Below are 13,183 nucleotides of genomic sequence, written 5' to 3' on the forward strand. Positions count from 1 at the left end.
ATAATGTGATTGTGCATCACTCTATTATATTATTAAAATTTGGTAAGCTAGCCCTGCAACATCTGATAGCTCTCTTTCCCATCTACTTAAGTTGTATACAGTACCTCTGACCTTCTGTTTCTCTTCTCTGTTCTTTCTTCATGGTTTAGTCACACTATTTCGACACATTAGAAATGAAGAGTGGTCCTGTCAGTGGAGTTTTTCTTTGTGATAATCTACATGCAATTCCTAAACCAGTTTCTGTGAATTTTTTTGTGGCTTACAGAAGGATCTGTGAACACTCATGCTTTATTTTCCCATTGTTTTATACTGGGAAAGCGAATGTAGGATATTGGGTTGTTGTTATTATGAATGTTCTTGTGGCTAATTAATTAAGCATGCTCATGATCTAATATAGTTATTTTGAGCTGTTCTATAGGTCTTAATTCTTGCCCTCTTAGTGGAATTAGTTCTTTTAAATTTTCAGGAAAAAAGCAGCACAAAAACCCATTTCTGAGTCAGTTTTGTGTTTTGCTTTATCAATATAAATGGTATATAAGAGAAAAAGAAAGATGTTATATTTCTCCTAAAAGGTAATTCAGATCAAGAAACGAAGGCTGCATTGGCCTAAGCCATCCATATTTTTTCACTCCAATAAGATGCATCTCTCCCCCCCCCTCAAAAGTGGGTGGAAATATCTCTGCATCTTATGGAGCTAATATTGCGTCAGTGCTGCTGGAACAGCTGATTGGCGGTATTCCAGGAGGCTGATCCAACTGCCAATCAGCTGCTCAGTGAAGGCTCCAGCGTTCCCCACAGAGGTGGGTTCCTACCAGTTCACACCTATTCGGTAGAACCGGTTCATCAAATCTACCGAACCGGTTAGAAGAGGTTCCATCAGTGGACCTGGAAAGCAGGCCACACCTATAGAAGAGGTTCCAAAAATTTTTGAAACCCACCACTGGTCCTTGGATATGATTATTCTACACTATCATGCTCATATTTATAAAACTCAGTGCCTCTGTGAAAGGTAAGGATGACTACTGCGTTTGTGGTGCAATCAGAACATTGCGTGTATTGAAGTTGTTTTAACGCAAACCAAAGATGCCTTTTAAAAAACAAGTTTACATCATATTCTTATGCAGGCCAGTGCTGTGTGTGAGGTAATTTAAGGTGGTTCTGACAAGTGTCGTCGGCATCTTCATATCCGGTCACATGGGCGGCAAGCCACTCCCATCCGGTCACATGGGCGGCAAGCCACTCCCACAAAGGAGGCCACACCCACAGAGTAGGTTCGAACAATTTTTGAAACCCACTACTGGTTCCCCAGTGGAGGTAGCAATGGCAGTGTTTCCGGTCGGCCAGCCTGCTGATCAGCGGGGCTATTGGAGATTGGGATCCAGCCGTCACTCAGCTGACTGGTGATGGGTGCAATTGATGGTCAGTTGCGTCAGGTGAAAAATACGGTACTTTTATTAGAGTGGCTATAGCAACAGAAACTTGCAAATTTGAATATGCTTCCAACTTCCCTCTTTAAGAGGCGTATCTTGGATATTTTCATACATTTCTAACTTCACATGAGATTAGGTAAAGATTCCGCTCGCACATATGTGCTAGTTGTTCCTGACTCTAGAGGGCGGTGCTCATCTCTGTTTCAAAGCTGAAGAGCCAGCACTGTCTGAAGACATCTCCATGGTTATGCGGCTGGCATGACTAAACACTGAAGGCGCATGGAATGCTGTTACCTTGCCGCCAAAGGTGGTTCCTAGTTTTCTACTTGCATTTTTACATGCTTTTGAACTGCTAGGTTGGCAGAAGCTGGGACAAGTAAAGGGGCTCACTCCATTACATGGCGCTAGGGATTCGAACCACCAAACTGCTGACCTTTCTGATCAACAAGCTCAGCGTCTTAGTCACTGAGCCCCCATATGAGATTAAGCCACATTTATCTGTCTGCTGCTTTGGGCTCAGTGCTTCCTTCCCTCTATCCAACTATCCTCTTTACTCTAGTCTTTCTCAACTTTGGCAGCTCTAAAACAGATGGACTTCAACTCCCAGAATTCCCCAGCTAGTCTTTGGGAGTCCACCCCTCTTAAAGCTGCCAAGGTTGAGAAACACTGCTCTACTCTTAAACCTTTCGACCCGTTTCATGAAAACCACAGCTCCTTCTTCCTACAAATTGCTTAGCAAATACACATTAAATATTGGAGTGGAAGTATCTGTTTGCTGAGCCTCTCTTAACTGCACATATATCATTGAAGCCTTTTAACAAAACTGATTTGGAGCTTCCCTTTTTTGGCCAATTATTTTTACTTAAAAACAAAAAAACAAAAATGGGAACATTTCCCAGATTATAATTGCCCATAATGACATAATTACAGATATACTGCAGCGCACATATTTGAGACACAACTCAGCAGTACCTGTTCAAATAATTTATAATGGGAGGATTATTTCCCTTCTCTTCGTAAAACTATACTGAGTGATCCCTTTTAATGAAATTATACAGGTGTCTAAATGATCTGGCACTCGGCATCTTAGATAGCAAGTACAGACATCTAACTACAGGGCGATAATGCATATAATTCATTTATTGAATCTGTTGCAGATGCTTCCGGTGGAATTAATGCCTAGGGGCAATTTTTGATGCACATGTGAATAAAGGCTTCAGGAACATTGTTTTTTTTCCGAGAAAGCCCCACTTTCCCAATTCTTTATTTTCCAAGATAAACTAAAATAATATTAATAATGTCAGAATATTCATGAACTGGAATAGGGCACAGCAGCAGGTCAGCCATTGGGGACTGACTGGAGTAGGCATGGCAACAAGGTCAGTCAATGAATAGGCATAGCAACTAAGTCAGCCAATGAGGGCTGTTTAGAAACTGAAACAATATTTGCTGGAGACAGCTAGGTTCCTGGGCATGGCTTAAGCTTACCGTATTTTTCGGAGTATAAGATGCACCTTTTTCCCTCAAAAAAGAGGCTGAAAATCTGGGTGCATCTCATACACTGAATACAGCATTTTTTTTGCCTCCTGAAACCCCGCTCCTTCACCAAAATGGCCGTGCATAGCTTTTAGGAGGCTTCCAGAGAGCTCCTGGGGGCTGGGGAGGGCAAAAATGAGCAAAAAATGGGCCGTTTTTTGCTCAATTTTGCCCCCACAGCCCCCAGGAGCACTCTATAAGCTTCCTAATGGTGTTTTTTTTTTTTTGACAAAAAACAGGCCCATTTTTGCAAAAAACGGGCCATTTTTGCTTGTTTTTTTGTGGGGGCAAGAACACTCTACACGCCTCCTGATGGCTATTCATGCCCTTTGTTTGAAAAAAAGCCTGTTTTTGCAAAAAAAATGGGGCATTTTGGGGAGGTTTGCAGAGTGTAAAAATGTTTTTTTTAATTTGCCTCTTCAAAACCTTAGTGCATCTTATACTCCAATGCATCTTATACTCTGAAAAATACAGTAGCTTAACTGCCCTGTATAGAGGATGTTCTCTTTGTCTGTACTAAGCTCTGAAACTCTGAATCAAAAAAAGAAACTAGCATGTCCGCTCTCTGAATTGATACTGCCTGTGTTTTGCTTGCAACTACTACCACATTGGAGAATCCACAATTGGTATTGTACAAAAGAAGTTAATGAATCCTGCTGAATCAGTTACCGTATTTTTCAGAGTATAAGACACACCAAGATTTTGAAGAGGCAATTTTTTTAAAAAAAAGTTTTTGCACCCTGCAGACCTTCCAAAAATGGCCCGTTTTTTGTGTGAAAACGGGCCCATTTTTTTATTTAAAAAGAGGGCATGAATAGCCTTTAGGGGGCTTGTAGAATGTTTCTGGGGCTGGGTGAAGAGGCAAAAATGAGCAAAAAATGTCATGTTTTTCGAAAAAGGAGCCCGTTTTTTATCAAAAAAGGGGGGCATGCATAGCTTTTAGGAGGCTTATAAAGTGCTCCTGGGGGTGGGAGGGGGGCAAAAACCAGCCCGTTTTTCCACTCATTTTCCCTCCCCAGCCCCCCGGAGCACTCTGCAAGGCTCCTAAAGGCTATGCACGGCCATTTTTGCAAAGGGGGCGGGGTTTCAGGAGGCAAAAAATGCTATATTTAGTGTATAAGACGCATCCAGATTTTCAGCCTCTTTTTTGAGGGAAAAAGGTGCATCTTATACTCGAAAAATACAGTACCTATTTTTGCTGTAGTAAATAGCAATAGCGCTTAGACTTTTATACCGCTTCACAGTGCTTCACAGCCTTCTCTAAGCGGTTTGCAAAGTCAGCATATTGCCCCCAACAATCTGGGTCCTCAGTTTACCAGCCTCTCCAGGATGGAAGGCTGTCAACCTTGAGCCTAGTGAGATTCGAACTGTCAAATTGCAGGCAGCCAGCCAGCAGGCAGCAGAAATAGCCTGCAGTACTGCATCCTGACCACTGTGCCACCACAGCTCATAGAAGGAAACTTGCCCTGTGGCCATCTACTATAGGAACATCTACTCCTAAAATCCAAAACAGTAGAGAAGGCAGGCGAATTCAGCTGAATAACCTCGTCTGCTCCTTAATGGATGAATCATGTTTTCTAATAAAACAATAAAAACAAAAATGAAACAGTGTTTAAAGTTTAAAATTCTACTATACATATCTGTGTAAGAAAAAAGCCAGGGTTTCTATGTAAAGCAGGACGTAAAGTGAGATTTGGACATTAAGTGTGAAACCTACTGGGTCAGGATGGACAGCCTCTTAGAGCCCCTTTACTTCTATATTAAAGCCACATAGGCAGAGTTGCAGCTTGCAAAAGAACAGGAAGCAAGTGCCTAACCACAAGATGTCCCTATGTCAAAAGCCTATGTCAAAAGCCATGTCAAAAGTCCAAGGTTCAATTAAAATTCGTTAATGACACGTATTCCATAAACAAAAGGAGAAGTAAGACCCCATCTCCTTATAAGGTTATCTCCTCAAGGTAACCACTAAGAAATGTGTTAGGTATTTCCGTGTTGCAATGCTTTTGAGAATGTATAAGGACGTGTGCTTCGATAATGAAGGTTGTTCAGAACTTGCAATGCTAGCCATGGGCTAGCTTTCTGAACCAGGCTGCCAAATAAACTTTTCCTGTATCCTGAGAAGTCTAAAGCCTGTCATTTTCTGCAACATATGAGTCACAGCTAAAACAGGCTGAAAGTGCTTTGTTGGAGTTGAAAGACTAATGGATATAGAGATGAATATCCAGCCTGGGACTTCCTTATTTGTGGCCTGGACGCACTGCAGTTGTGTTATTATTAACCTAGAGGACACAAGTATGTAAAAAACACAAATCTGATTTCAAATTTAACTACAATACACCACCACGCATCCTATACTATTTTCCCTACACTATACATACATAACCACATGCACACACACAGACACACACAGAGACACACGCTGCCTCTATGATTAAAATAATTCCATTATTCTTAAAATACAGAGTTAAAAATTATTATACGAATGCTACTGCAGTTGTACTATAACTAAATTAAGAAAGAAGCAGAACTGATAAAAGACAAACTATGTGTGATAAATTGATAAATAATGTCAAATGAATCTTTAATGCTTGCTAATCCCACTGGAATCACAAAACCTGCTTCTGAATAAAGTTGCACATAATTAGGCTGTAAATTATACATATGCCACCTTCACAAGCCTTTGGGTGTTATATGCATACATTTTCCTTATTTATTTTCTGTAAATAAAATATATTGCTTTAAAAAAAATTCAAAAAATAGAAATTCCACAAGAAACTGTGAGATACAAAGACCAGGTAAAATATTTTTTTAATAGACTCAGCTAGAGAGAAAGCATTTGCTGCATACTGCTCATTCAGTGGAAGAGCCATTGAACTGAGTCCACATCAGAGGTAGTATTCCACGCAAGGTTCCACCCACCAAACCCAGATGTCATCACGGTTCTTCCTCACCTTACCTCACCTTACCTCCAGCAATCTGTTGCCTGGGTGACAGCTGTCCTCTGATTTGCCACTAGTCTGCTCAGTGCTCACACTTTGAGCAAACAGGCCTGTAAAGCAATAATGGTGATTCTTGCAGAACATGGGGGACCATTTCTGAGTGAAGCAGTTCTATACAATAGCAGAGTTGGAAGGGACCTTGGAGGTCTTCTAGTCCAACCCCCTGCCTAGGCAGGAAACCCTATACGGTTTCAGACAAATGGCTATCCAACATCTTCTCAAAGACTTCCAGTGTTGGGGCATTCACAACTTCTGGAGGCAAGCTGTTCTACTGATTAATTGTTCTAACTGTCAGGAAATTTATCCTCAGTTCTAAGTTGCTTCTCTCCTTGATTAGTTTCCACCCATTGCTTCTTGTTCTACACTCAGGTGCCTTGCAAAATAGTTTTGACTCCCTCTTCTTTGTGGCAACCCCTGAGATATTGGAACACTGCTATCATGTCTCCCCTAGTCCTTCTTTCTATTAAACTAGACATACCCAGTTCCTGCAACCGTTCTTCACATGTTTTAGCTTCCAGTCCCCTAATCATCTTTGTTGCTCTTCTCTGCACACTTTCTAGAGTCTCCACATCTTTTCTACATTGTGGCGACCAAAACTGAATGCAGTGTTCCAAGTGTGGCCTTACCAAGGCATTATAAAGTGGTATTAACACTTCGTGTGATCTTGATTCTATCCCTCTGTTTATGCAGCCTAGAACTGTGTTGGCTTTTTTTGGCAGCTGCTGCCCACGGCTGGCTCATATTTCAATGGTTGTCCATTAGCATTCCAATATCCCTCTCACAGCTCTTTAGGTCACGTGTGTGGCGACACAGTATCTGCCTATGGCTCATTCTCCACTTATCTGCTATTGTAGATAACTTAGGATCTCCCTTTGGGATGTGTGGTCAAACTCTCCAGCTGACCATAATGGTCTTTTTGTTGTTTTGTAAGACGGGGGACCTACCTTCTGTTGGATTCATCATCCCTACCCACCAAACTGTTTCTTTAGTAGAGTAGACCAGCAGAAGGGTTACCTTCTACCTACTTCCATCTCTATTTTGCTGCTACTAAAAAAAAAGGACTAAGGCTGGAGTAACCAAAAAAAATGCCCGTGCATGCTAAATAGCTCTTCTAAATAGCTCAGTGGCTAAGACGCTGAGCTTGTCGATCAGAAAGGTTGGCAGTTCGACGGTTCGAATCTCTAGCGCTGCATAACGGAGTGAGCTCCCGTTACTTGTCCCAGCTTCTGCCAACCTAGCGATTCGAAAGCATGTAAAAAATGCAAGTAGAAAAATAGGAACCATCTTTGGTGGGAAGGTAACAGCGTTCTGTGCGCCTTTGGTGTTGAGTCATGCCGGCCACATGACCACAGAGATGTCTTCGGACAGCTCTGGCTCTTCGGCTTTGCAATGGAGGTGGGCACCGCCCCCTAGAGTCAGAAACGACTAGCATGCCTGTGCAAGGGGAACCATTACCTTTGCCTATTGTTTCCAACTGCTCTGGAATGTTCTTTCCCTTTTGATATACAAATAATGCAAATTCAAATATTGCAGATAATACATACAGATAATGCAAATTCTTGTCTGCTGTTTCTGCTTCTCTTTGCTTTTGGCTCATTTTTGCCAATTAATGTTTGCTGATGTTTAATAAATAAGTGTCAGGCTATATCTTTGCTAGCTGTACTGAGCGTGGCACGACAAAACTGTGCTCGACTAAAGCACGCCCGATTAAACCACGTCGCTGACGTCATCAACAGGGCGACAACAGCGAGCGCGGAGAAAGAAGGGCGCTTTAAATAGCGCTTTGAAAGCAAGCCGATTCAAGTTAAGGTAAGGGTTAGGTTTAGGGTTAGGTTTAGGGTTAGGTTTAGGGTTAGTTTAAGGGTTAGGATTAGGTTTAGCGTTAGGTTAAGGGTTAGGTTTAGGGTTAGGTTTAGAGTTAGGTTAAGGGTTAGATTTAGGTTTAGGATTAGGTTTAGGGGGGTTAGGTTTAGGTTTAGGGGTTAATTTTAGGTTTAGCATTTACAGCGTGCTTTTTTCTCCGCGCTGTTGTCGCACTGTGATGACGTCAGCTACGCGGTTTCGTCGAGCGCCCTTTAGTCGAACGCGGTTTTGTGGTGGAACCGTACTGAGTGATGAATGTGCTTCCCTTGACTTGGATTGGGACATTGGTTGCTAGTGTGTGGAGGGAGGGGGGAAAATACACTTGAAATTATTCAGAATAATATTCCTCTGCTATCATATATAAATATGGTAAACCAGGGGTTTCAAACTCAAGGCCTGGGGCCCAGATGCAGCTCTTGGAGTGCTTAGATCTGGCCCATGGGACCGCCCTAGAAACAGCAAAGGACCAGCCCGCAGTGTCTCTGCCAGCAAAAAACGAGCTCCGTTTTGGCTAGCAGAGGGTTGCAGGACGCTGTTGCAGCTGGAAATGGAGCTCAGGAGCCCATTTTCACTGGCAGAGCGCTAAGGCCAGCAGAGGCGCCATGAGTGATGTCAAGCTGGCCACATCCACCCTGGCCATGCCTCCCCTGGCCCCCTGAGGTCAAACACAACCCTGATGCGGCCCTCAATGAAATAGAGTTCGACACCCCTGTGGTAGACGGTACTTGGAGAAACGTGGACCCAGACTCCCTCGCTCTGGCTGATCCCAGGTCAAATACTGTCCCAGAAAGCACCAAAAGCCTCTCGTTTCTACAAATTTTCTCCTTCATTGGCACTGTCCTTAGCACATCCCACAATAGTGAATGAAAAAAAAATCTATATACCATATTTTTGGAGTATAAGACTCACTGGAGTATGAGACGCACCAAGATTTTGAAGAGATAAATTAAAAAAAAGTTTTTGCACTCTGCAGTCCTCCCAGGCTTTCTGCATGCCTCATTTTTTGTGAAAAACAGGGCATGCAGAGAGTTTGAGAGACCGGCAAAGGGCTCCTGGGGGCTGGGGGGGGGGCAAAAATGAGCAAAAAAAGGCCCTTTTTTTTTTTTGCAAAAATGGGCCTATTCTTTGCCAAAAAAAAGGGCATGCATAGCCTTTAGGAGGTTTGTAGAGTGCTCCTGGGTACTGGGGAGGGGGCAAAAAAACCCCAAAACCGCCCCATTTTTCACTCGTTTTTGCCCTCCCCAGCCCCCAGGAGAACTTTGCAGGCCTCCCAAACCCTCTGCACGTCCATTTTTGTGAAGGGGGCGGGGTTTCAGGAGGCCAAAAACGTGGTATTCAGTATATAAGACGCACCCAGATTTTCACCCTCTTTTTTGGGGGGGAAAGGTGCGTCTTATACTCCGAAAAATACGGTAAGCTATCAAATTGTGCACGTGAAAGTCCTTGACGGTCCAGCTCAAAGGATGAACACAGATCCAATCATAGGCCAAATGTAACAATAACGATACCTTCTGCTGTCAGTGGGATTCTTATATAGCAGTGATGGCGAACCTTTTAGTCACAGAGTGCCCAAACCGGAAGGCATGTCCCGCATGTGCCAGAGTGCCACAAACCAACAACCAGCTGGCTGAGCTGGGGTGACGGCACACATGCCCAGAGAGAGGTTAGATAGGAGTCCCTAATTGTATACAGGAAGTTAAAATTAAATTGTTAAATGTTGCATTGTTTCTCCAGGCCCTCATCCCAAAACTGATTCGAGGGTTTTGTAGGGGGAGCTCAAACCTCTCCCAGAGACACAATTTAGCTCTTGCTGACAGGTGTAACTAGCTAAGAAAGGGAATAGATGCTTAATTCACTTGAGTCAGCTTTTCAAAAGATGCAGACCATTAAACAAATAGGAATTACGAGACTCCACCAAATAATGAAATGATCAGGCTGTCAAAGAACTAATACCAATGTTGTCCTTGCAGACAAAGCCTTCTTCATTTTTAAACATGATTCTTTCCCTGATGTTTATTTACAAAACAATAAGAGATCAACGTCTCACGTAGTAGCAAAGAATTAAGCGTATACTTTATAAAACTGCACATTCTCTGTATTTAAAGCTGTTTTTCTTTCAGTACATTTGTCTGTGTGTGTGTTTCCTGACATGAAGGGAAATGACATTCAGCACACCGTTTGAAAAACTCACAGGGAATGCACATTCAAGAGGAGACAAGCTCCAGAAGATAAATTCTCAATGCATGTCATCGGATGTAAAGGCATAAACAAGTTAATTACAGTGCAACCAATGGTTGTGTTTGCCTGTTATTTTTTTAAAAACAGCAGCCAAGCTATTGGGTAAATCAAATCTACAGCTCAGGTGTCGTAACTTGTTTCTTTTTTAGGTACAACAAAAGTGATTGATGTGCAGCCAAATCTACTCATTCAAAAAGAAGGGACTCCGGGACTGTTGAGAACATTCCTTCGGGCTTTTAGACAACAAGGGTTTTTTTAATGAACCATTTCCCAGGGGCAGACAAGATTAGAATAGTTTCTCAAACTTGGATAATGATCACTTTATTCTTTCCCAGACACAACCGGCAATGTATATTCCTCCGTCTGTCCCATGGTCTTTTGAGAAATAACATGGATCGTGTCCTATCATATAGTGTTACTGTGAGAATAAAATGGCATCAGTCCTCAAAGGCCAAGAGAATGCGTTCTTTGGGCAGGAACAATTATAACAATTTGTTTATTTATTTAGTTTGTCACTCATGGACAAGATAAGAGGAATAAGAATAAACATAAATAAGAACACAGGAAATGGGGACAAATGAATGGGGACAGTTGGACAGGGACGCTACACGCTGGTGTACTTATGCACACCCCTATTCCACTCCACTCCAAATCTTAAGAAGTTTCCTTGGACTTAATTCCAATCTTCCATACCTTAAAATACTATAGGAAGTTAAAACCTACCCCTCTCCTAGAAAAATGAAACATCCTGGGAAATATTGAAAAGGCAGAATATTATATTTCCCTGGATCAGAAATGGAGAAACACGTTTTTTTAGGCAGGAAACAGGCTCACTCTTAATAGCCCCCACCTTTGTCAATGGGCCATTAAAAAGCCTAGGTCAGTCTAATCTACATAACGAAGATTCCCCCCCTTCGGTTCCAGGGTGATGGGATTAAGGCATGATGGTATTAGCCCTTAACCCATCTCAACACAGAGCACCTGGGAAGAAGCAATGTTCAACCAAATGTGGATTCACAGCCTACAGTTTCCCCTGCATGGCCCCAAGGGAGTCTGACAACCAATCAGAATACAAGATCAAGATCAAGGCCAGAGAGGGCATAAAACCAGGAACTTTCAGCATCTCTTCAGCATCTCTTTTTCTTCACCCAACATCTGGAAGCATGTGACCCCCTTTTCTGTGCAGGAGCTCAAGCCATGTGATCCTGTCCACCATTAAACCATCTTTCCAAGCAGCCTCCATGTTTCCAGTGTCTTTTTCCCCATTTGGAGCTGAACCCAGAAGGACATTTCTTCCAACAACACTCTCTATAATATTGGTTGTAGCAGCCAGAGTGAATTTAATGCATTGGAATATATTTATTTCATCAAACCCAAGATACTTTTCATATAATATGTAGCATTGGCACAGTCCAAATAACTCTACATAATTATTTATAGTGATTTATTTATTTTATTTATAGACTATATTTCACACTCTAGGCACCCTGCATACAGTAAAAATATTAGCACATAAATAAAAATCAGCGGATATAAAGCCAAAAAATGACAAGAGTGACAATAAAAGGCCATGTAATTTAATCACATAATGTTGGAATCAATAGCCTTCCTTCACTCCTTGTTAAATTTACATAGAAGGGACTGCTATGCATTCAGTCTGACTGACTTCCAAATAAACATTCATTGAATTCATACTTTACATTCAAGTGTGAGATTATGTTTGACTGGTTTTAACAAGAACTAAAGTTTTATTGCTGTAAATGAATCCAAACTGCGCCTAAATATGTTTATCTTACATCTTAAGTGGTCCAAGGCATGCTCAAACAATTTTCCTAAGGATTATGCCTGCCAAACATCTGTGATTGAAGTATTATCTATTACTGCAGCTATAAAACAATCCAAAATGCAACCCTAAAATTAAATCAGGATACCTTGTGAAAAAGCAATTCTCTTATTTGCCCCTGGAGGTCAGTATGGCAGTTTAAAATGCAGTATAAAATGCAACTCCAGAAATCCAAAATCTGTTTAAAGCATACAGAGGAAACTCGAAAAATTAGAATATCGTGGAAAAGTTCATTTATTTCAGTAATGCAACTTAAAAGGGGAAACTAATCTATGAGATAGACTCATTACATGCAAAGCAAGATAGTTCAAGCCGTGATGTGTCATAATTGTGATGGTTATGGCTTACAGCTCATGAAAACCCCAAATCCACAATCTCAGAAAATTAGAATATTGTGAAAAGGTGCAATATTCTAGGCTCAAAGTGTCCCATTCTAATCAGCTAATTAAGCCATGACACCTGCAAAGGGTTCCTGAGCCTTTAAATGGTCTCTCAGTCTGGTTCAGTAGGAATCACAATCATGGGAAAGACTGCTGACCTGACAGTTGTGCAGAAAACCATCATTGATACCCTCCATAAGGAGGGAAAGCCTCAAAAGGTAATTGCAAAAGAAGTTGGATGTTCCCAAAGTGCTGTATCAAAGCACATTAATAGAAAGTTATGTGGAAGGGGAAAGTGTGGAAGAAAAAGGTGCACAAGCAGCAGGGATGACTGCAGCCTGGAGAGGATTGTCATTCAAAAGTGTTGGGCACTTTCACAAGGAGTGGACTGAGGCTGAACTCAGTGCATCAAGAGCTACCACACACAGACAGATCCTGGACATGGGCTTCAAATGTTGTATTCCTCTTGTCAAGCCGCTCCTGAACAACAAATAATGTCAGAAGCATCTTACCTGGACTAAAGAAAAACAGACCTGGTCTGTTGCTCAGTGGTCCAAAGTCCTCTTTTCTGATGGAGCAACTTTTGCATCTCATTTGGAAACCAAGGACCCAGAGTATGGAGGAAGAATGGAGAGGCACACACTGCAAGATGCTTGAAGTCCAGTGTGAAGTTTCCACAGTATGTGTTGATTTGGAGAGCCATGTCATGTGCTGGTGTTGGTCCACTGTGCTTCATTAAATCCAGGGTCAACGCAGCTGTCTACCAGGAGATTTTGGAGCACTTCATGCTTCCTTCCGCAGATGAGCTTTATGGGGATGCTGACTTCATTTTCCAGCAGGACCTGGCACCTGCCCACACTGCCAAAAGCACCAAAACCTGGTTCATTGACCGTG

The sequence above is a fragment of the Thamnophis elegans genome, chromosome 7, assembly GCF_009769535.1.
Source record: "Thamnophis elegans isolate rThaEle1 chromosome 7, rThaEle1.pri, whole genome shotgun sequence".
Taxonomy (NCBI): domain Eukaryota; kingdom Metazoa; phylum Chordata; class Lepidosauria; order Squamata; family Colubridae; genus Thamnophis; species Thamnophis elegans.